The sequence below is a fragment of the Prinia subflava genome, chromosome 2 (genome assembly GCF_021018805.1).
Source record: "Prinia subflava isolate CZ2003 ecotype Zambia chromosome 2, Cam_Psub_1.2, whole genome shotgun sequence".
Lineage (NCBI taxonomy): Eukaryota > Metazoa > Chordata > Aves > Passeriformes > Cisticolidae > Prinia > Prinia subflava.
In genome coordinates this window covers 108,977,000-108,997,931 of record NC_086248.1, presented here as the reverse complement: position 1 = coordinate 108,997,931, position 20,932 = coordinate 108,977,000, and the positions used below count along the sequence as shown (strand labels likewise).

The following is a 20,932-nucleotide window of genomic DNA, read 5'->3' as shown; positions in this document are numbered from 1 at the left end:
TTCCATCAGCTGGAAACACTTTTCAATCCATCCCGCCAGCTTTTGACCTGTGCTAGTTACTTTTGGAAGGTGAAACCCATCAGGATCAGGCATGGATAAGCAATTCTCCACTGAGAGCATGTCAAATAGACACGCAGCCTCCCTGAGCCAGAATGCAGCAAATGTGCATTTCCCAAAAAGGGACACTTAGAGCTGCTCATGTGGAAGCAAATAACAAGAGCTGATGTCAGTCTGCACTTCTCTTGTAGCTCGGTGTAGGCATCACACATGTTATCCATTTTCTGAGACAATACTGGAGGGTGCTGTTTGTGTGCTGCCTGTAGACCATCTAATTAAAGAGCACAGCACATTAAAGCACTTGGAAAAAAGAGGATTGTCTCTGCAGCACAGAGCGAAGAGTCTGACTGCTAGGCAAAATAAGTGACACACTGTTACGTGTTTGCCTGAATATGATGGTGTAACAAGGCATTACATGGTAAGAGAAGGCTTCAGCTCATTTCAGGCCAGGAATTTCCATCATCTTCCTTTGCTGTGCCAGTGGTCCCCCTGAAGTGTCAGGCAGCTCCAAGCTGAGTTTTGGCTGAGCTCTCCCCTTTGAAATGGAGGATCTGAGTCTGTGGATGGCTGGGAGCCCGTGGCACCTGATGCCACAGCAGTATTGTTCTACAAAACTGCAGATGCAAGCACATCCAAATCCTTCCTCACGTTCTTCCCATCACTACCCTTCAACACCCACCCATAATTTTTTATTTATTTTTTTTTGAACAAGTCACCGCAAGTCCAGCCCTGATGATGTCTCTTTAATTTCCCAGCTGACTTCCTGACTTGTTGCTTGCAGGAAGGAAAGCCTCCTGCAGGCTGCTTGCACCCAGCAGAGAATACAGATGCCTCGTTGCAGCAGGAGGGAGAAGATCAGAGCAGAAGTCATTATCCCCTTCACCACCACCCCTCTCCACCCTCTGTGCAAACCCTCTGACAGCATTCCCCTCTCATCTTCTTCAGCAGTGTCAAGCAAAATGAAAAGGTTAGGCTGGAAGGCTTTTATGTGGCCTTTAGATTAGACAACCCATTAAAAAAAACAACCAAACAAAAAAACCCCAACGGAACAAAACAAACCCTACACAGTGCAAAATACTTCTAAAATCACAGAAACACAAAGGTTCGAGGACTAAATTTGCTACCTTAGCTGAATTACGTGTGCTTCCACGTAAGAAATACTTCATATCATGCTTCCCAAAGTGACTGTGGAAGCCAACCACAGGACCAACATTTTGCCACAGTATCCACCAACAACGTACTGCAGATGCAAATCCCCACACTTTAGAACACCATGGCTCCCTTATGTTGTTCTTCATACAAAAAGGGATGCTAAAAACGAAAGATGCAACTTCTCAGCTTCAGTCTGGTCAGGGTTTTCCCTTTATTTTCTGTATTTAGCACCTCCCCGTTCTGTTGTCTTTCCCTCTTTCACATGCCCACATTTCCTTTTCTTGTTTGGTGGACAAGGGCACAGTAAGAAGTGCAGACAGTTCTGTGACACCCTCTGAAAAGCTTAGTGTGAATCAGACTCACAGGGATCACGGGCTACCACTCAGCTTCCCTCACAGCAAGAGCCAGAGGTGAAGCTACCCATGGAAAAAAAGAAAAGAAAAGAAAGAAAGAAGAAAAAAAAAAAAAAAAAAAAAAAAAAGGCGCATTACTAAATATTCAGGCTCCAGTGCTATGTGCCAGGACATGCCCACTGGATGATGGACTGCCCTCCACATGGATCAGCAGTGGTTTGTCAGCTCAGGCTTTCGCCAGTCTAATGCAGGAACTTCTAGAGCAGTTCAGGAGTCTTTGCACAATATCAGCTCTTAGGCTTTCAGTCTCCTAAAGACAATTCAGAGGTCTGTAGTAAAAATGTATGGTGCCTTCGTTTTGCATCAACACCATACGTGATCAAAACAACTCGTTGTCTAAGATTCATCTGTTTGTCTAGAAAATAAATGTCAGTACCGTCAGGAAAGGGAAGAGTTTATGGTTAAACTGCAGCTACATCATCTCTCATAATACTGGCTTGGAGACAGCACAGATTCAGCACTTGGTTTTTCATTCACCTCTTGGAAACAGTATTGCAGACAAGCCATACAAAAGAACACTTAGTAGAAATACCTTTACAGTCAATGTTGTTATGAAAAAAAATAATTTTGAAATTAGTTTACTTTTGGGGAAGAGAAGTAATTCAACAGAATACGACACAAGATGACTGGAGTAAGCACAGAAAGCAATTTTGTTTAAACACACGTAGACATCAAGGCAATGATCTGCAACAGCCCAATGGAAAGGCAGCGTGCACTTCTGTGTTGTCCTGATGGACTGCTCTAAACATGAAAGAAATTCATGCACTGCTTCTGCAGGAGATCTCCCCTTGAAGAGGAGCAAGGAAACCACCCAGATTTCCAGCATGTGCAGGGTAATGAAGCAACTCTAATCATGACCCCCCTCCCATCAGTCCAACCCATCAATGATCACTGAGGGCAGCCCAAGCTGAGAGTCACTGTGAAATACAAAGTTATGTTTCGTGTCAGGGAAATGAAGAAAATCTGTGTAATCATAGTGATGGAACACAGCCATGGGACAGTTATAAAGATGAGTTCTAATAAACAGCTGAGGAAAGCATGGAAGGAAGTTTTTGAATAAATCTTTTGCTTGCAATTATCTATTATAAGTCTCAAGCTATTCTGCAATTAGTGTTCTTTAATTATAACTTTAGAAGCTTGCTTTGTATTAAAGAATTTTAAACTGTAGTTTTAGAGTGCAAAAAGATTTTCTTTTAGACAAAAGAAGGAAAAAGGAGGGGGCTCAAGCCTCACACAAGGTGAGAAAACATCCTGGACATGAAGATATGACTTCAGCTCACTGATTTATGACTCCAGGAGAGGGAAACTGGACATCAGCCTTGGAGATTGATGGACTTGAAAATAGAGATGGGACCCCCACATCTGGAAGCCAGATCCCACCACCTGGAAAAACATATCCTGGAAGTACATCCTGGAGTATTGAAATATCAGAATAGATCACAATGGTCCATAGAATTATACAGGACAATCTATAGATTTATGGCTGTTAGGTATTGAATTGTGACGTTAAAACTAGAAATGGAAACTGCTGAGAAAGCTTATGAATATGTATAAAATACCATCAAAACCAGCAATGGGGGTGCAGTTGGAAGGGAAAACCCCTGCCACTGTACCCAGCGCTGCCTCTTTGCTCACACTTTACCATGTTAATTAATTAATTATTAAATTGCTGCTTGATATATTGGCCGTGTCAAGCGTCTTATTTTTAACATCACTGTGGGATGCTTGAACCACATGATATTCATATTCAATTGTTCCAGGCAGATAAAGTAACAAACCTGTAAGGGCACAGCGCAGAGACCACATCCCTGTCTCGTGAGTGAAGCTCTCACGTGAGGAAAGAGCTGCTGCCCTGTTGCAATCCAAGTTCAGAGCACCAATAATAAAACCCTATACCGCTGAGCATTTTGAACATGGAATTAAGTTATTTATTCAAAGTATCACATAGCAGCATTAAAAGCAAAAGGCACTTCACTTTTTTCACGTACGAGTGAGTCTTGCATGAAGACAGCCAGTGTCTTGCCATGTCATGACTGCAGAACGACAGCAGATACTTATCCACTCAGCCTTAATTAATTTACTCCCAAACGAATACTGCATTTAGAAGGAAATGTAATTTTATCCTGGAAAACCACTTCACACAAGTGGGACAAACTGTTACCTCATCTGATTTGTATCTATTTTCTAATCACACAGAGACTTACTATAAAAGAATTCAAAATTATTCTAAAAATATGCAGCTGCTTTTGCACATAAATATGCCATTTTCCTCTCTGGATAAAATCTTTCTGAGGAAAATAGGAGATTTTAAGCTATTTTAATTTAATTTAAGCAATTTTAAGCAAATTGCTTAAGGCTTGTTTTTCTTACATCTCACATGGACATGCCTAAAACACTCGTATCACTTTTCCATCAAACTTGACATCACCTGTGTGGAAAGATCTACAAGTTCAACAATGTTCTGCTGCTCGTGTTCTGCTATTTTGGTGTTTTAATTATGTTATTCGTATGGCAGAATGAAGTTTGACATTAGTATTGAAGCTCATAAATCATCACTTTAAGAAAATGCGTTCCCTTGAGGAGAGGTAATACAGGTCAGATGGGAGTCCCTGTTTTAGCTTCAAACCTTGTTAAACAATCTTAGCTGTTTTCAGAAAGTCAGTGGTAATTTTTTTGTAATTTTTTTTTCTATTTGTGGTGGAAGTTTTTAAAAGATAACATTAGGAGTCAAAAATAAAATATGAAATTAAATGTGAATTCATTAATTCATTCGTTAATTCAACAGTGCTGGCTCTGGAAGAAAGGCATGGTAACAGAGTGTCTCAGGTGTACAGTCAACATAGTGCTAGAGATGTAGAGTCCCTCACATTTCCTTCTCCTTTTTCATTTTTCTTCATCCTTTAAAACATTTTACCGAGGAAATGGCTGATGATATATCACAAAAACCAGTGTACCTCGCATAAATATGAAAAAACCACAGTTTTACAATGATATTTGTGATTCAAGATGTCAGAAGCTTACACAGACTTTACAAATAACAAAGCTAATCATGTTGCAATAAATTTCACTAGAATTATTTTCTTAGAATGCTAATTGTTGCTTTTGTAATGGTGAAATCACGATCCCATGCTACCACTCTCCAAAGGGAACCAACCAATCTGGTCTACCTGTTCATTTACTGACGAAAGCCAAGTTTTAAGATGGGGCAGCAGAAATTTTGCACTTGCATGGCACAGTGTCACCCTGGTCATTGTTTATAGTACAAACTGTGAGAAAGAAAAAATTCTGACTCCAATATGAAGAACATTGCAGAAGGCTTAGAAAAGTCTTCAAAACAGGGTGACAGCACAGCTTCCACAGCCATGTGAGGTGATGTTTGAATCCAACAGGGATGCACACAGGGATTGATATCAAACACCGTGGCAGCAGCAAACACACTGGGGTTATTTGCAAAGGCTCAGGTGTTTCTCCGTTTCTCCTGGAGAGAGCTGCAGAAAGGAGGAGGTGGAAGTGTGCAATTCTTTGAAAGGAGGAGGTGGCAGTGTGCAATTCTTTAAGGAAATCTGTGCCACTCTTCCTGTTGCTCTTGCCAATTCTTTCATTTTGTGCCTTTAGGATGTGCTAAGGAGCTCTTCTCCCAGGATGCCCCCAGTCAGCTGAGGAGTGGCAACAGCAGGGGATGCTCAGTTTTGTAAATTAACACATTGCACTGCCTTTTCCATGGTTTCAGGCTACTGACTGAACCACCGGGGTTTAAGGCACAGAACCACTCAGAAGGGGGTGGGAAAAAAGACAAATTGATACCACTGCTTTTTGGCTGAAAATGAGGAATCTGGGTTCTCCTGCTCTAGGGAAGTGGCACCTGAATCCCCCTCTGCTCTGTTGTAGGAGATGCTCTCCAAAAGAGCCAGCAAGAGCTGGGGGTGATGAAGCCACTCCTCGAATGCTGGCCCCTGTCACAGGTTTAAGTGGCCTGTGGGGGTCCTGAGCTGGCCTCACCTCACCTGGGTGCACACAACACACACTAAATTAATTTTCTCGGAGAGAGGAAAGAGAGAATCAATATTTACTCCGGGATCAAAATGCTTCTCGTTTAAGGAACTCGGCGGTCCAGGAAAACGAGGAGCAATCATTTCGCTCGCACGACAAACAAAAGCTTCCTCGCCAGCAGACACTGGATATTGACAATAACCTGGGAGCATCCTAGCATGCATAGTAATGAGGTGGCATTTTGCTGCAGCGGAATTCTGCCTTGCAGACTTCTGGGTTTGGATCTAAGCAGAAATATTAAAGGATCAAAATACAGTATTTTCCATTCAAGGGTAGCGTTACAATAATTACAGTCAACAAACACTTCCACATCCCCCACGTAAGCTTTATTTAACGTGTCCTAACTGAAACACTGAGGCTATAAATAATGACTAGTAGATCACTCAGTGATTCAAAACGCAAGGAAAATGTGAAGTTTAGGAGCTTTTTTGAAACTATTATTTTATTCTACTGCAATTAAGTTGGTAATGCACCAAGCCACCACCAAAAATGTCACACCAAATTAACTTCCTTTTTATTAACCATGGCAGGTCAAATAATTTAAAGAAGTGAAGGTGTCTTGGTAATGAGACTTAACTCAAGGACACTAATTTACAATGACACGGGTTCCTCCACTCTGTATTACCTCACGTACTTAATAAAACATCCTTGAAGGGCCAAATTCTTATATCATCTAAGAATGATTTTGATCACTCTCTGTCTGAACTGCATTCATCTCCCGTGGACTGAGCCGCTGTTCAAGCAGTCAGAAACATTCCACGGAACACCAGCTCTCCATAGCTTTTGGCCTTCTTATATATTCTAAACACTTGTGTTTAAAAATTCAGTGTTTCCTCAAAGATATCGATTGTATCCTGTTTCTTTCCAATGCTCCTTAATCAAACCAAATCAAATGCGAAGTTGTGTTTCCTATCTGTTGGACTCTGCAGTTATTTCTGATTGCTATTTATCTCATTTTTCAGAAAAACACCACCTGTGAGAGTGGCCAGTGAAAATAAACAGGACCAGTGATGCAAGAACTGCCTCTTCAGCAAGGACAGTGTAGGGTCACTGTACCCTGTAGGTACAAGGCAACCCCCAGTCCTGAGAATGATAATCTCATTTTATAACACTGAACATTACAAAATAGATATTAATACAGACTCCAAAGGCAGCAAAAACAAGAGTAAAATAATATCAGAAGTGTTATTTCATTTCATTTTATCTTATTTTCTTTTACATGGGGTTTTATGGAGGCTCGGGAACTCCCTGAGCTGAAAATTGGTGGGAATTAAGAGAACACCGTGGAGAGGCATAATCTATGTTTGCTCTGTTCCTGCTCTTCCCTTTGCACTCTTTTATGGTCATTAAGGGACTTGTTGCCTTTTTTTTTCTTTTTTCTTCTCACACCATTCCAGAAACACGGCAATAGGCGGCTTCACGCATGGAGAGGATGGCGTAAGCTCCTAGTACATTTCCCAGTCCCCAAACTCATTTAATATAAAATCCTCCAGTTGAGGACATAACAGATATTAAACTGATAAAAACATATGCTGCACTTGATCTCTGCCAAAAGGTCAAGAGGCAAACACGAGGCAGAAGCCTCGACGGTTCCTCGCTCTGACTCGGTGCACACGCTGAGACTGAATCATCCCAAGATTTTAACGACAATTAATGCAGCTTTATCTCCCAGATTTATTTCAAAAAGCTGCAGACACATCACAGACCCCAAATAACTCACTCCAGGGTCTCAGTGAGCTCATGATTATGCACACACAGGAACTGTTTCAGGAACTTGGGGAAGTTGATGATGCCATGTCTAGCCTCCCAAAATATTTCAGTCTTGATCTGATTATTTCTTCTTCTATGGTAAACTAAATAAAAAGAGAAAACACCTAGGCCTTCCCTCTGATCTCCAAGCTCCTGCTGCTTCAGTGCCCCCAGTCCCAAATAGTTAAGGAATCTTCTGTTTTCTGAATCAAAATAGGTTGGGTTTTTTTTTTAAAAAAAATCTTCCCTACAGAAACGATTTCACAAAATTCTAAAAAGTTGAGAGAATTTTTAATAAACGACTTATTAAAAACAGAACTACTGCTGTGCATTTTCTTAATCCTTGCATTAGCGCACGTTGCACACTAATTCAAAGACTCAGTATCAGTCTTGCTAAAGCACAATTAGTACCAAACTCCACCATAAATTAGCAGAGAAATTGTCCACACATGAAGAGCACTAAGTCAATACTGCTAAAGCACCAAAAAAATCATCCCTGTGCATGGAAACAAAAAATGTCATTTGAAGTTAATGAGTAATAACAAAAGATATTTTAGTAACTTGGAAAAGGACAACTATTTTTTCAAAATTATTTTCGTTTTCAAGAACATTTTGTAAACAAACTTGGAAACCTTTTCATTACCAATGATGTTTTCAATCACTCATCAGAATCACTAATTATTTGTAAGGATAAGTAAAAGTGTTTGTCACAGCAATACCCATCCAATGTCCTGATGTTGGTGCTCCAAGCAGCACAAGACAGGCAGGCAGTTATAATGCAATTATTTAACTTTCACTACCGAGTTTTCAGTGAATCAGTATCAGCAAATCCACTGGATTTTAATGAGTTAAAATATTTTAATAGCACAGCTTTGTTATTTTGTTTAATCACCTTTCCCTAAGGCTCTGAACAACATTTAAGCACGTGCTTAATTTGCTATTGAAGTCAAAGGAATGAACAGTGAATGGTGAAGTTAAGCATGTGCCTAATGAGATTTACTGAGTCAGAATGCATAAAACCCAATGTGAGCAGAATCAAAGCCCCGAGGTATTAGCCAAGTCCACCCCCAAAGTTTCCCTAAAGATACAGGGCCTCCAAAAGGAGAATGAAAACTTTATGTTATATTATGACATGTCTGTTGCACACCCATATGTCTGAAATAGTTATGCAGCAAAACACAGGCCAGACTTTGTAGGTCTTTAAAGCAACAAGAGAAAAAAAACTTTGGGTTTAACCTAAAACACTGACTGGAAGATTTTGTGGATTTTTTTTGGTGTCAGTAGCTCAGCAATAGCCTTTGACATGAAACAACTGCTGATTTGTCTCATGTTTCCTCCAAAAAATGAAACTGTAGTATAATTTTGGTGTTTGATTTGGGGCAGGAGGGAATGGAGGAATGGAGCTCACATATATATTCCAGTTATCTGTTCCTCTGTGAAAAAGAAGGAACTTAATCCAATATTACTATCTCCCTTCCTCAGTCACACGGGGTAATCCTCTCACACCTGCACATGAAATCTGCATTGTACCAGTTGATACTTTTTCTCAGACTGCATTAAATTAAATCACCACTTCTTCCTAGAGCAGGTGAGTTCAGTTTAACAAACAGCAACCCAACCAGCTTTGAATGCAGCACGTAAAACATAAAACTGTACTTTTCTATTTTCTGTGACACTTAAATGGCCTAAGTGAACGTTTAATTTAATTGCAACTAATAAATGTTTTCTTGAGAGTAAATATTCAAAAAAAAAGGGGGGTTGATTCCAGGGGAAAAATTCTTAAGATTCCATACTCACTATAAATGTTCAAATCTGACTTAACAAGGTTTTAATTCTTTCTCTTTTAGCTTACATCAAGGATCAGGTTCTGGCATCAAATGTCAGTGAGACTGTTTGGGGTTTCTTTTGCCCTGCCCAGAAAAAGAAGAGCGATTTGGAGAAATACTTAGCAATTTCTCTTAAAAACATACCGTCACCAATCCCTTCTCTAATATGCTGTCAAAATCAGCAAATCTGTTAAAGAAAAAAAAAAATTAATATTTAAATGTGGAACATAATTGTTACTTCAAAATGGCAGCCATCAGCAGGGAAGGAGTTAAACTTCCCCACTCTTTTTCTAAGAGTAAAAAAGGCAAGGAACAGCTGTCACTCAGGTGATGAATACAAGCTGCCAGCCTTTTAAACAGCAGGTACAGCGTTTGAGCTCTGAATTAATTAGCATTCAGAAAGCCTAAACACGGCTTGATAACTCCGCAAGATGATTTTTGTCCCTTCCTGCAAATTAATACTGCTATTAAGATGAGCAAGGGCACAATGCAGATCGTAATTGTACCCATTAAACAAAGTTTCACCAGTAATGAATCGGAGGCTCTTGCCAAGAATGCATCAAGTCAAATAAAGCTTTGCTGCAAACAACACAGGAATCCATCCCCGCCTTCTCATGGCGTTCAACAGAACCACAACGTGGATTCCTGTGAAAATGCGTGAAATGTTTTCTGCATTTGAGCACAGGCTCTCAAAAGTTCGTGTTTTCAAAGGTTTAAATAGTGGCTTTGTCTCAGAAGAATTTGAGCTGCTTCCATCCAAGGCCCGCTTCTAACATACACGTGCACACTGAAAGGGAGTTAAGGCCTCCTGAAAAACTCTTAAAAAACAAGGCCTCCCTCCATCCCTGGCTGCTGCAGCACTGCATCAAAGTCTACATAACCCACGTGGAAAACCCTCCTCCTATATTTATCATCTCCTTTGAACGATGAGCATATTTTATAAAGCACAAGAATGATTGATACCAGAATTTAATGATGTTTAATAAGTGGCCATCTGTCAACAGTCAAGGAGTAAAAAAGAAGCACATTATTATTTCCCAAAAGACTGGAAATATTGGTGCTAATTAAAAGGCACATTATCATTATCTCCAAGCAATGTCTAAACACTGATCAGACTCCACGCCCAGGGCAGGAGGACGAGGGGGAGCTACGGATGTGAGTGCTCCCCAAACGGGTCACTGGGGTTGGGGGTCTCCAAACTGGATTTAGGACAGCACGAGGATTGGAACTCAGCAAGTAGCTGGCATCTCCTGGCTGGGGGGCAAGCAAGCAAACCCTGATCTGGCGTAGGAAAGATCACCCACTTTAAACTCAACTCTTTAGGAGAAACCTTTGGTACATTTTTACAGAGAATTGTAGGAGAAAAGAACTGTGCTAAACATGGCACTTCAATTTATTACTGCTGATTTTGCATCCACCTTGTTTCACAACAGAATAAAACTTGTGGTGCCCAAACACACGGTCGATTGCACCATACTGGACTGCAAGGAGCTCGGTGCTTTTGGCTGAGAAAGGGCTCAGTGTCACACGTACACACAGGACTTTGGTGGTCAGACAGACAGAAGCCTACACAAAAAGGGACAAACCCTATGAACAGGATGTCTGAAGCACTCTTGACTCCTGGGGCCTCTAGAAGACCCTGTAGGGTTCAGGATGTTTCAGCTTCTCCTGCTGGGTGCTATGGAGGAGGAAGGCACATAAAGGTAGGTGGTTCAGTCTGCTGCTCGTGTTTGCCTGGAGCTCTGCCTTAAATGTTAATAGTCATTTTATTACCTTTTAAGACGTAGGATTTATTGCCATTTTCATAATTCATCTTGATCAGAACCTCTTTCAAGCAAGCAAACCTCTCCTAACCCCAAAATCCGTGCCTCATGTTCTAGCTGAGGCCACCAGCAGCCCATACCATACTTTTTGCCTCAGTGTTTAAAAGCTGACAAGACTCTTGGCATTTATTGCTTGCAGACAGGCACAGTTACAGGCCACTGGCAAATGTTTTCCTGCCCTTGAGACATGAGAGATGTGTGAGCAAGATATGACCGATCCCACCTCCCACATGGTGGAAACTGCATGTGCAGTCCCAGGTTCAGCAGTGCTGACTCTGGGCCAGGCCCAGCAGTTCACCAACTTTATGAGGTTTTGTGTTGTTGGAAGAAGAATACAGGTGAGTGGTGTAGAATATTCCTGTGCTGGAGGTAAGCAAAGCACAGACACAAAGCAAAAGGCATACCGGGAACAGGTGGGATGAAAAGAGGGATGGGAGAATCCCACTGAAAGCATGGAAAATGGCCAGCTGAAGTATCCCAGGCTGGGGAAAAGCACAGCTGCCCTGGCAGCCGAGGCCCATGTACCATTATGTACCATACCTAATTGAGAGCAGGCATTTTCCCCACCGTGTTTTTCCCAGCTAACTTTTTCCCCTGTAGTTGCCACTATCAAATTACCATCTCCACAGTGCAAAGCCACCCCTAGTCTTCCTCCTCAGGTCAAGGAACTCATTCATCACTGTCAAATGGAGCATATTTCTATTTTACTTGTCATTTTCAAACCATCACTTCACGCAGGTGCGACCTCTGATCCTGCCTTTCCTTCCAACACTCCCTTGCTATACTCTGATAGTCCCCCATTATCTCCTCCCTGAGAAATATTAAAAAATGTAAAGGAGATGTCCCTGGTTTTGATTACCCTATTCCAATATAACTCCTTGATCTTCAGCATAAACACTTCAATCATTCTGGCATTTTCATTGACTCAAATTAAATGCAGAGCCAGTAATTATTTCACAATCCCCTTGCCCTTTCATACACAAGTCTTCTGCCTCACACAATGACAAAGTATTACCTCCCAGACTCTTAAATGGTTCAGATACTTCAGGTACATTTTGGATATGAACCTGGCACGAGGGGACTCGTAAGTGAGGCTTACCCAGCACTAACTGTTGGCAATTACGGTGCTTTTCTCATGTTGAGCTCCAATGCTCAAACACGATGTGAGCTGTATAACCATACAATAATTCCACTGATTAACAGGTTCCTTGGGGTGACCATCAAGTTCAAGATCCCCTGCATTTTGCAGCCTCTAAATGTAAATCCAGCAAAGTTGAAGCAGAAAGGGAAATTGGAGACTGGACATTTAGACAGACAGGCAGAAATGAAAAAAACACCATTGGTATCCAGTTTTACTTATGCTATTTACTTCCATATTCACCACGTTTGTTTTAAACTGGCACCAAATTCTTCACTCTTGGTGCCTCCCAGATTTGCCTTCTGACTGTGCAATTGTTGTATGGCTGTCAGAGCAGGAGTGGAATGTATGAAAAGCTGGATAATTGTAACTTGGGGCATATGGTACTGCAGAGAATGTAGGGGTTAGCAGGAAGAAGGGGGTTTTGTTTTGATTTTTTTCAAGAGTCTGCGTATGACTAATGCTTTTGCCAGTGGGCAAAGAAAATATCCCTTGTTTACCCATTTCTCCAAAATTTGAAAAGTTGCTTGCTTTTTTTTCCTCCCCCTCTTTCTTTGGGGGGTGGGATGGGGAGAGAAGGACGGAAGTTATGTTAAACATTAATTCTTATTTACATGAGAAATAACAGATCTTCCTCCTGGTTTGTTTCTTGTGTCCTAAGATACATTCTCAAACAGCACACAGGACACTGAGATTTTCACCAAAAAAAGCACTGAAATGAGCTAGCTGCTGTGCAAACATGTCAGCCTCCATGCCTCACAGACATTGAAACGACCAGCACAGCTCGCTCCTCTCAAAGGTATTGCTTCAAGCTGATTGCTGACTCAAGACAAGAACACAACCCTGGGCACAGTGAGTTTGGGAGTATTTTCTCCGCAGCTGCAGGGTATAGAGGGTTTTCTGTTTGTTTTGCCTTTTCCCCCCTCTTTCATATGAAACCTCAGATTCTGGAGTACAGTTTGGCAGCGCCGGGCTGAAATCGCTGCCAGTTTCCGAGGGTACAGAATCTCTAACAACACAAAGCCCCGACTATCTCCTCGCCCAATAAATAACCAAAATTTTGTACCACGGCTGTCCTTAAAATATATGACTTCTTGTTCTCCTCTCCTGGCTGCAGCTAATCCTTTCTGCCAACACGCTTTCATCTGCAATGAGCCTGCCTGTGGCACGTGAGGTCCCAGCGCGTCCCAACAAATCCAAAGTGCGCGGGTCGCAAAAGGGAGGGCAGAGACAGAGCCTCCCTCCTCTAATGGGATCAGAAAGGCTCCAGTTTCCCCTGGAAGGTGCTCATCAGGGGCAAGGCCAGGAGAGGCAGTGCTGTCAGGGAAGGCCTGGCTCACACATTGCGTTTCTGGTGCGTAAAGCAGAACAGAGTGTTGGTGGTATTTATATTCCTGAAGGGCTTCTCTGTCGGGGTTGGATTACTGGTCACGTGTTTATCACTGTCATGCTGGAAAAGCTGATCCAGGTGATGTCTGCTTCACACTCAGCAGTTTTGAACAGCATTTTTCTAGCTTTAAGGGCTGGCATTGTATGACTCACTCTTTAGGATTGCTCTTCCCTTTTTCCCCTCCCTTCTTCTGCCCCTGCTTCAATTGTACGCTTCTTCACTTTGCCCGAGTGATCAAAACCATTCAAACAGATCAAAAGAAAATAAACTGGACGTATCATTTTCAGTGGGAATGAACTCCATAAGAGCTATTTGTTCTCCCTACTTACCCCATTGAGGCCTGCCCCTTCACCCACAGCAGCCGTGGAGGGTGGCAGACACCAGCCTGCTCTCCTGCTTCCTGGGAGAGAGGACATCACCTCTCCTGCAAAATTCCATTACATGGCGTGGCTGCTTTCTCCCACACTCTCAGGGGAAGAGCTCTGTTTTCATCTCACGGGCAAGGAAATGAAAAGCGCCCTCAAATTCACATTTGACACCTTGGGAGTTGTTCCTCCATCTTACCTGGGATTTTAAACCAGTCCCCAGAGTTCACTGAGCTTCTCTGAAATCTGCTGTCAAGCCAAGAGCTTCAGTTCAAAATTCAACCCAAAAATTCCCTCAGTGGCCCAAAGTGCTGCTAAAGCTGGTCTTGGATGAGTGTCAGACTGCTAATAACTGAGATACCACACCAGCCATCAAATCCAAAATTGCAGAGGCTCTAGTTTGGTCTTCTGAGGTGTCTGAGAAACAGTGTGCTCTGTCTGCACATACACATTCTCCAGCAGAAAGACAGAAAACGCTTAACTGAGAGTACCTTGAGAAGGATGTAGTCTGCTATTCAAAATTCATTCTGTTCTTGGAGTGATCGGGTGGAGCAGCAGAATGACAGAGCTCATGTCAGCTGACACACTACACTTAATTAATTCTGTACTCTTTCAGATTTAGCATCTCAGATCACCTCAACAAATCCTAATCACAACAACTATTTACCTGCCCTTAGTAATTTCTCAAACAATCCTGTAATTTACCTTTTACAGTACTATTTATGACGTCTGATGTAGTTGGTTGATGTTACAGCCAGCTGAAACGCCTGACCTATAATGTATAAATTTCACCCTGGGCACTCTGCTGAAGCGCTGGCATTGCCAAATCTCTATGGGGTCTCCACTTAAGTAAATACTATTACAGGCACTTTAGACAAATTTTCACACCCCAGCCTATTAATGTTATTTCCTACATACAAAACTCCCAAATGAACCACAGGCATTCATTAATAATGTGCATTAATGGGCAGGAATTTCTTCACATGGACTCTATAAATCTTCACACACTTACAAGATAAATAGTTTGCTTTTGTGCGGTAAGAAAAGACAAAATTTTGTGCTTGATGAAACACTTGGACCTGATTTTTTTTAGGAGTATATCAGCACTCATACCAAGCACAGATGGGAATAAGTATGAATATATTTTATGCTCCCTTTGCTATGTTCACAGGAATATAAATTTGCGTTTATTGTATTATTGTAACTAAATTTTAGAACCATTCATCTGGGAAAAAACAATGCAAGGAAGACCCACGTTTCTGAATGGACGTTAATTAGCTAGGTAAAAACAATTAGGCCACAGCCACCCTACCTACTTTATAATGAGGTGAGATACTAAGAAGAGAAAGAAAAATAAGGGGGGGAAAAAAAAAGGTAAGAAAAGGAAAAATAGGGCCAAAATGGAAAAAAGGGCCATCTGAACAGATTTTGCCCCCTGCTTTCAGCATGCAGTCAACTAAACAACTCTGAGATTAAACTGGAAAAAGTTAACTCAGATTATTTACTAATTGTTCAAAAAGAGCACAGAAGTTTCACAGAAGTGAAACCACACAGCTCTTCCTCTCATCCAAGCAGAGAAGGCAGCATATGCTGTTTTTTCAGGGGTATCTTTTCTGCCTGAAAAATAACCCTGGCTCACCTAATAATTGGGTTTATGTGTTTATAGGCAGTAACTGCAGCTGAATTCAGGCACAAGTTTAACTTTTTCCAGCTAAATACAAAAGTGAAAAGAGCTGCTTAAAGCCACCTTATTAGCGAATCAGATCTGCTGGAGGAAAAACAATAGCACAAACAACAAACAAACAAAAATGCACAAATTCCTTGTGACAGTCCAAAACTTTGGCTTTTCAAGGCATGTGGTCATCTGAGCAAGTCCCACTGGGACCACATGGCACGTCAACAAATTGGCATTTTGTTTAAACGTCAATCAGCCAGACCTTTCCATTCAAACCCGGGTCAGCTGCACGGGCAGCTGTTGGAGTGCTGACACTCCTTGCTTACACAGATGCCTGGGAGTCGGGGGAAACACCACTCTACTTTCCCAAATGTCTTCCTAGAAACTTACAGTTTAAGCTTTTCAAAATCTATACCAGAAAAATATCACAGTAAAATTTCTGGGGACAATCTCAGTTGTTCCCTCCATTCTCTTCTAGTTCAGACTGTTGGAGGTTAAAACCCCAAACAGCAACCACTGCATCACACATTACTCTGAACTACTCCTCATCATTCCTGTAAAGTATTTCAGTTTTACAGGTAGTGACATCACGGAAACTCTTCAAGAAAAAAGGAAAAACACTGGCTTACAACGCTGATTACCACATCGGGGAAGCTTGCAAAGAATTCTGTTGGATTACTCTCTTAAGCTGCTGGAATTTGCAGAAAGGTAGGATCCCAGGATGCAGGCAGGTAACACCGTGTGATTCCAACAGAACACCAAGGGCCATCAGAATGAACCACCAGAAACCTTTGTTGAAGGTGCCACATGCACACACAGGCTGGAACACGTTTGGGAGGCACATGGGGAAAGGTGGAGGGGTGAAATGAGAAAGGAAAGAAAGCCACAAAGCCAGGTAAACACGTTTCTTGGTCTTAACTTTAAACATTTGTCAAAATTTTTGGTCGTTTCAGTTTCTTTCAGTACGAATAAGCAACACTGAACTTTGCCAAAAACAGTCTCCATTTGTTATGAACTGCAAAGAGCTCACACACACAGACACTCCTGTTCTTCCTCTCTGCCATGTAAATACACATGATCGAGTTGCAGGTGATAAGCAGTAAAGAATAACAAAATCTGGTCTACTTCACTGTGAGTGAACAAGTTATGCACATAATCCCCTTCCTAGATATTCTTCAGCACAATGTACAAGAATTTAAAAATGTGTTACCCATGATGGTTCTCTTAATACCTTTAATTAAAACACTAGCAGAAGTTATAATGAAAAAGGATTGCTTCTTTTTTTTAATACACTAAGCCCTCAAGCTCCTGTTATTTTACATTCTGATAAAAAGGAAATGAATAATGAAGCCACATTTTGAGATTTAACATAATTGTAAGATTCCCAGTTAAAGGGCAGGAAAGAGGTTTCATTTTTGGATTTCCTTTTAACAGATACAAGCTTTATGTTCCTTTATTATTACAAACATGCTAATTTAAAATGTCACCCTTTCAAGCTCCAAACACTGGTTAACAAGCTGCATCTTTCCTCTGCCCCACTGCAAATGACAAACACAGGGGCTCCCTGAATGAAAAGAAACTAGTTAATAATTGGCCTTATTGTGATTTCTGCCTGCCTCGTACCACCCTTCTGGATTTCACTCTGAATGCAAAGTGCTTAATATCATCAAGTTTTCCTGGTGATCAGCATGCTAACTTACAACAAAGCTATTTACTGTTTGCAAACTCTCCCACTCCCTTCTGACAAAAGCATTTCCTCATTTCCTGGATAAAAGCTGGGACTGGGGGGGCACAGCAAGACAAAGGTCAATTGACTGGGAGATTGCTGTGGCAGGGCGGCAGGTCCACCCACCAGGGGCATGCAGCACCCGTCAGCATTTCCTGGGGCCCAGAGCATCTCCCTGCTGGTTTCAGCTCTGGGATCCGTGGTGGCCCCCAGCTCTTTGCTCTGGGATTGGGAATGTCAGCTGGTGCTGCCTGCCCGGGGTGAGGGAGCCAGGGCCTCCACCAAGGAGGGGACAGTGGCCACGCAGTCAAACGGGAGCAGTTTTGATCTCTTCCCACCTCGTGATTCCAGCAAATAGACCGGACACTGAGCTCCTTCACGCCACAAACCTGATCCCTAGAGACATTCCCTCTTCTGCCATCAAAAAATCTTTTGAGCTCTCTGAACACATCATCAAAAACTAAATGATCACAATCACATGCAAAGGCGGAGACTTAGGCAAAACTGCAATTATTTGCAACTCTCTGAGCTTCTTTTGATGCATAGCCTCTGTATGCAATTTCTGCAAAAATTTGGAATTGGTTTTGTTTGGATTATTATTTTTGGATGCAAGCTGGTTGTTTGGATCCTTGCTTTGTTTCTGTCAGCTGAAAAGCCAGACTGATACCCCACGATGAAAGAGCACATTGATGCCGACATCACCCATATCAAGATCCCCTTATCAAAAATCTGGTAGCTAAACAATTGAAGTGAAAGACAGAGCTAGCAGATTATCTCCTGTGATAGCATACATATCTGCTGCTTGTTTCATAAAGTACTTGCTAACAGCAGGGAAAAGTCCCGAGTTCAGTTCCGGATTCCTGATAAAGGTGCACCTATTCCAGGTCTGTCCCATCCAGTTCCCTTCGTCCTGCAGAGCAGCACAGCTCTGCTGAGCGTGAGCACACAGGGGTTCCCAGAGCCTCACTGCAGCTTTGAACAGCTTAGGCAGGTGCTTAACAAGAAAAAACAGAACCATAGCCCCTTAAGAGTTTTAAGACCCTTGCTCAAAGCATGAGGTGTGCTTCCTAACAAAAACAGCAACAACATCAACGAGAAGCCACCAGCAGCTCTGGGATAACAAAGTCACTGTTCTAAAAGGATTTAAAGAACGTGGGCCTTAAAAATCACACCTTGATAATACTGCAGTGCAACTCCAGAGAGAGCTGGAGTGGAACTGTGCCACATGGAGACCCAGGTCTCACTTGGAGAAACAAAACCCGATTTAAGATTTAGCAGATCAGAATAAATTTGGGGTCTAACTACAGTTACGATGCAAGACAGAACAGAAATCCATTGCCACTGCCCATATGTTTTGCCCAATCGCTCTGCCAGGTCACATGGACCTGGCAAAAGGAATCTGCGTGTGTGTGCACATCTGAGTGCATTACACACGCACCTCTCGGACAAGGAACAGCCAGGCAGGATTGATGGCTACGGACAGTATTTCTAATGGCCTCTTTAATTGGCACTATGGTGATTAATTGAGGCCTTCACAGAACTCTGGGAGTGCTCATTACCACACAGCATGGTGTCCCAGCACACTGTGAGGGGACACTTATTACCAAACAGCCATCACAACACCAGACACTGAGAAGATAAATTTTACACAAATCTATGAACCCCAGAAATTGAAGCCTACTACCGAGGCAGCTGGAAAATTCTGCTCCTTCCTTAATGTATTATTTTAGCAGTGCCCATATGCTCCCAGAGAGCAGAAAAGGACTTGAGCAAGGTATTGAAAGCAGGCTAGGTGTGCAGTAAGGATTGAATCCCTCACGCAGTATTTCTGGCCTGTGCAGAAATTTACATTTGCTCACGGCTACATACAGGATGCTGCAATTACAGCCTCACCCCGAGCCCTGTGTGTGTGCAGTTTGAATCACTGCAGTGAAAAAAGACATTGGGATATTAGAAAGCATCCAAAGGAGGGCCACAAGGATGGGGAAAGGCCTTGGAGGGAAGACTTTACTGCAATCTTCCTCTGATGGGAGGAAGAGGAGGGCCAGACTCTGAGCTCTCCTCTGTGGTGACCAAGGAACTGAAGCTGTCAGCACCAAGCCTGACAGAGTTCCAGAAATGTCTGGACGATGCTCTCAGACACAAAGTAGGATCCTTGGGGCTGTCCTGTGCAGGGCTGAGAGCTGGACTCAGTGATCCCTGTGGGTCCCTTCCAACTCAGAATATTCTGTGATTTCTTCCCCTCTGCCCTTCCCAGCACAGTGTCAGGCTCCATGCCCACACAGCCCTCTCCTCCTGGAATCCGACAGGAATTACCCATCCCCTTCGTCCTTAGAGGGGTGTTTGCTGCCTCAGGGCTTCCAGAGCCCACGGATGTCTCCCACACACACCACAGAAGCACTTACCCACTTATAAATATTCTGTAAATAATCTTGGATAACACTAACACCATCTTTCATTCTGTGAACGACTCGGGATTTTGTTGCGCGCCGACAAAGAACTCATTCTCATTAGAATTCTGCAAAATCTTCTTACACAAATCTCCTGTCAGCTTCAATCCATGAAAGATAATAAAGGTATGCTCAAAAAGTGGGGACCAAAGCAAATTTTGTTTAGACTTAACAGATCCCATTTCCTGCGATGTTAATCAGACAGCAATGACTGTTCTCCAGCTGATTTGCACCAAAGAATACACTGCAAGAATTTATTCTTACACTGCATTTTGTGAGCTAAGAACAGGCAATATCAATTAAAAAAAAAAAAACAAACCCAAGCCCACCAAACAGTTGCCAGGAATCTGGGCTTTTTCAGAGGTGACAAAAATGCTGGAGTAAACTGGCTTTGGAAGATTTCTGAGCTTTGTAGTTTTGAGTGAGGATTTTATGAACCAGTTCTAAATGTGTTTGGATCACTAGGAATTAGTTTAAGTTGTAGTTCCCTAGAAAAGAAACTGGTGTAAATCAATCTTATTTTAAATACACATGAACAGCTTAAAATTGCATCGTATGCCATTGCTAACATGTAATAGCTTCCAGCTCCAAAGGAGATTTAAGTGTTGCTGCAGAGCTGGAGATATCATTTGGAAACAGATGTTAAAGTGTCATGAAAAGCAATTATCTTACTGAATAAATGAACTTCTTTGTAGCACTTTAAAAAAATTAGACAGGCTAAATAATAGATGCCCTATTCAACATTTTTAGATGGTGTAAATAGCCACCTTTATGAATCACAAATCATAACAAATTGCCATGTTTCTGGAAATGGATATTAATCTCCTTGAAAACTTGTACTCATGACGCACAGCCAGCACGTCCAATAAAAACTCATGCAAAAAAAAAGGAAAAAAACCACAAAAACTGACACACATGTCACATTTGTAAGAACAACTGAACTGGTGAATCACCAGTCCCAGCCTTCCTCCTAAGAGCACTGCTTCTACAGAAGAAAAAATAAAAACAAAGGAAAAAAAACCACCATCAAAATATGTCTGTGTTTTGAAGTGCTTTAGATTTTTCTACACTCTTTTTAAACTTGAAGATTCATCTCTTCTGCCATTCTGAAGAAATAA

General features: G+C 41.9%; 1 protein-coding gene and 1 non-coding gene across 2 annotated transcripts in view; both read right to left on the bottom strand.

Annotated features, from left to right (window-relative positions):
* Positions 1 to 20,932, bottom strand: part of MACROD2 (mono-ADP ribosylhydrolase 2) — an 837,487-nt gene that overhangs the window by 447,166 nt on the left and 369,389 nt on the right. The gene's annotated exons all lie outside the window — the stretch shown is intronic.
* On the bottom strand, positions 7,080 to 7,240 carry LOC134547836 (U2 spliceosomal RNA). Its single transcript, XR_010079625.1, has one exon. It is a non-coding gene; the product is annotated as a U2 spliceosomal RNA (small nuclear RNA).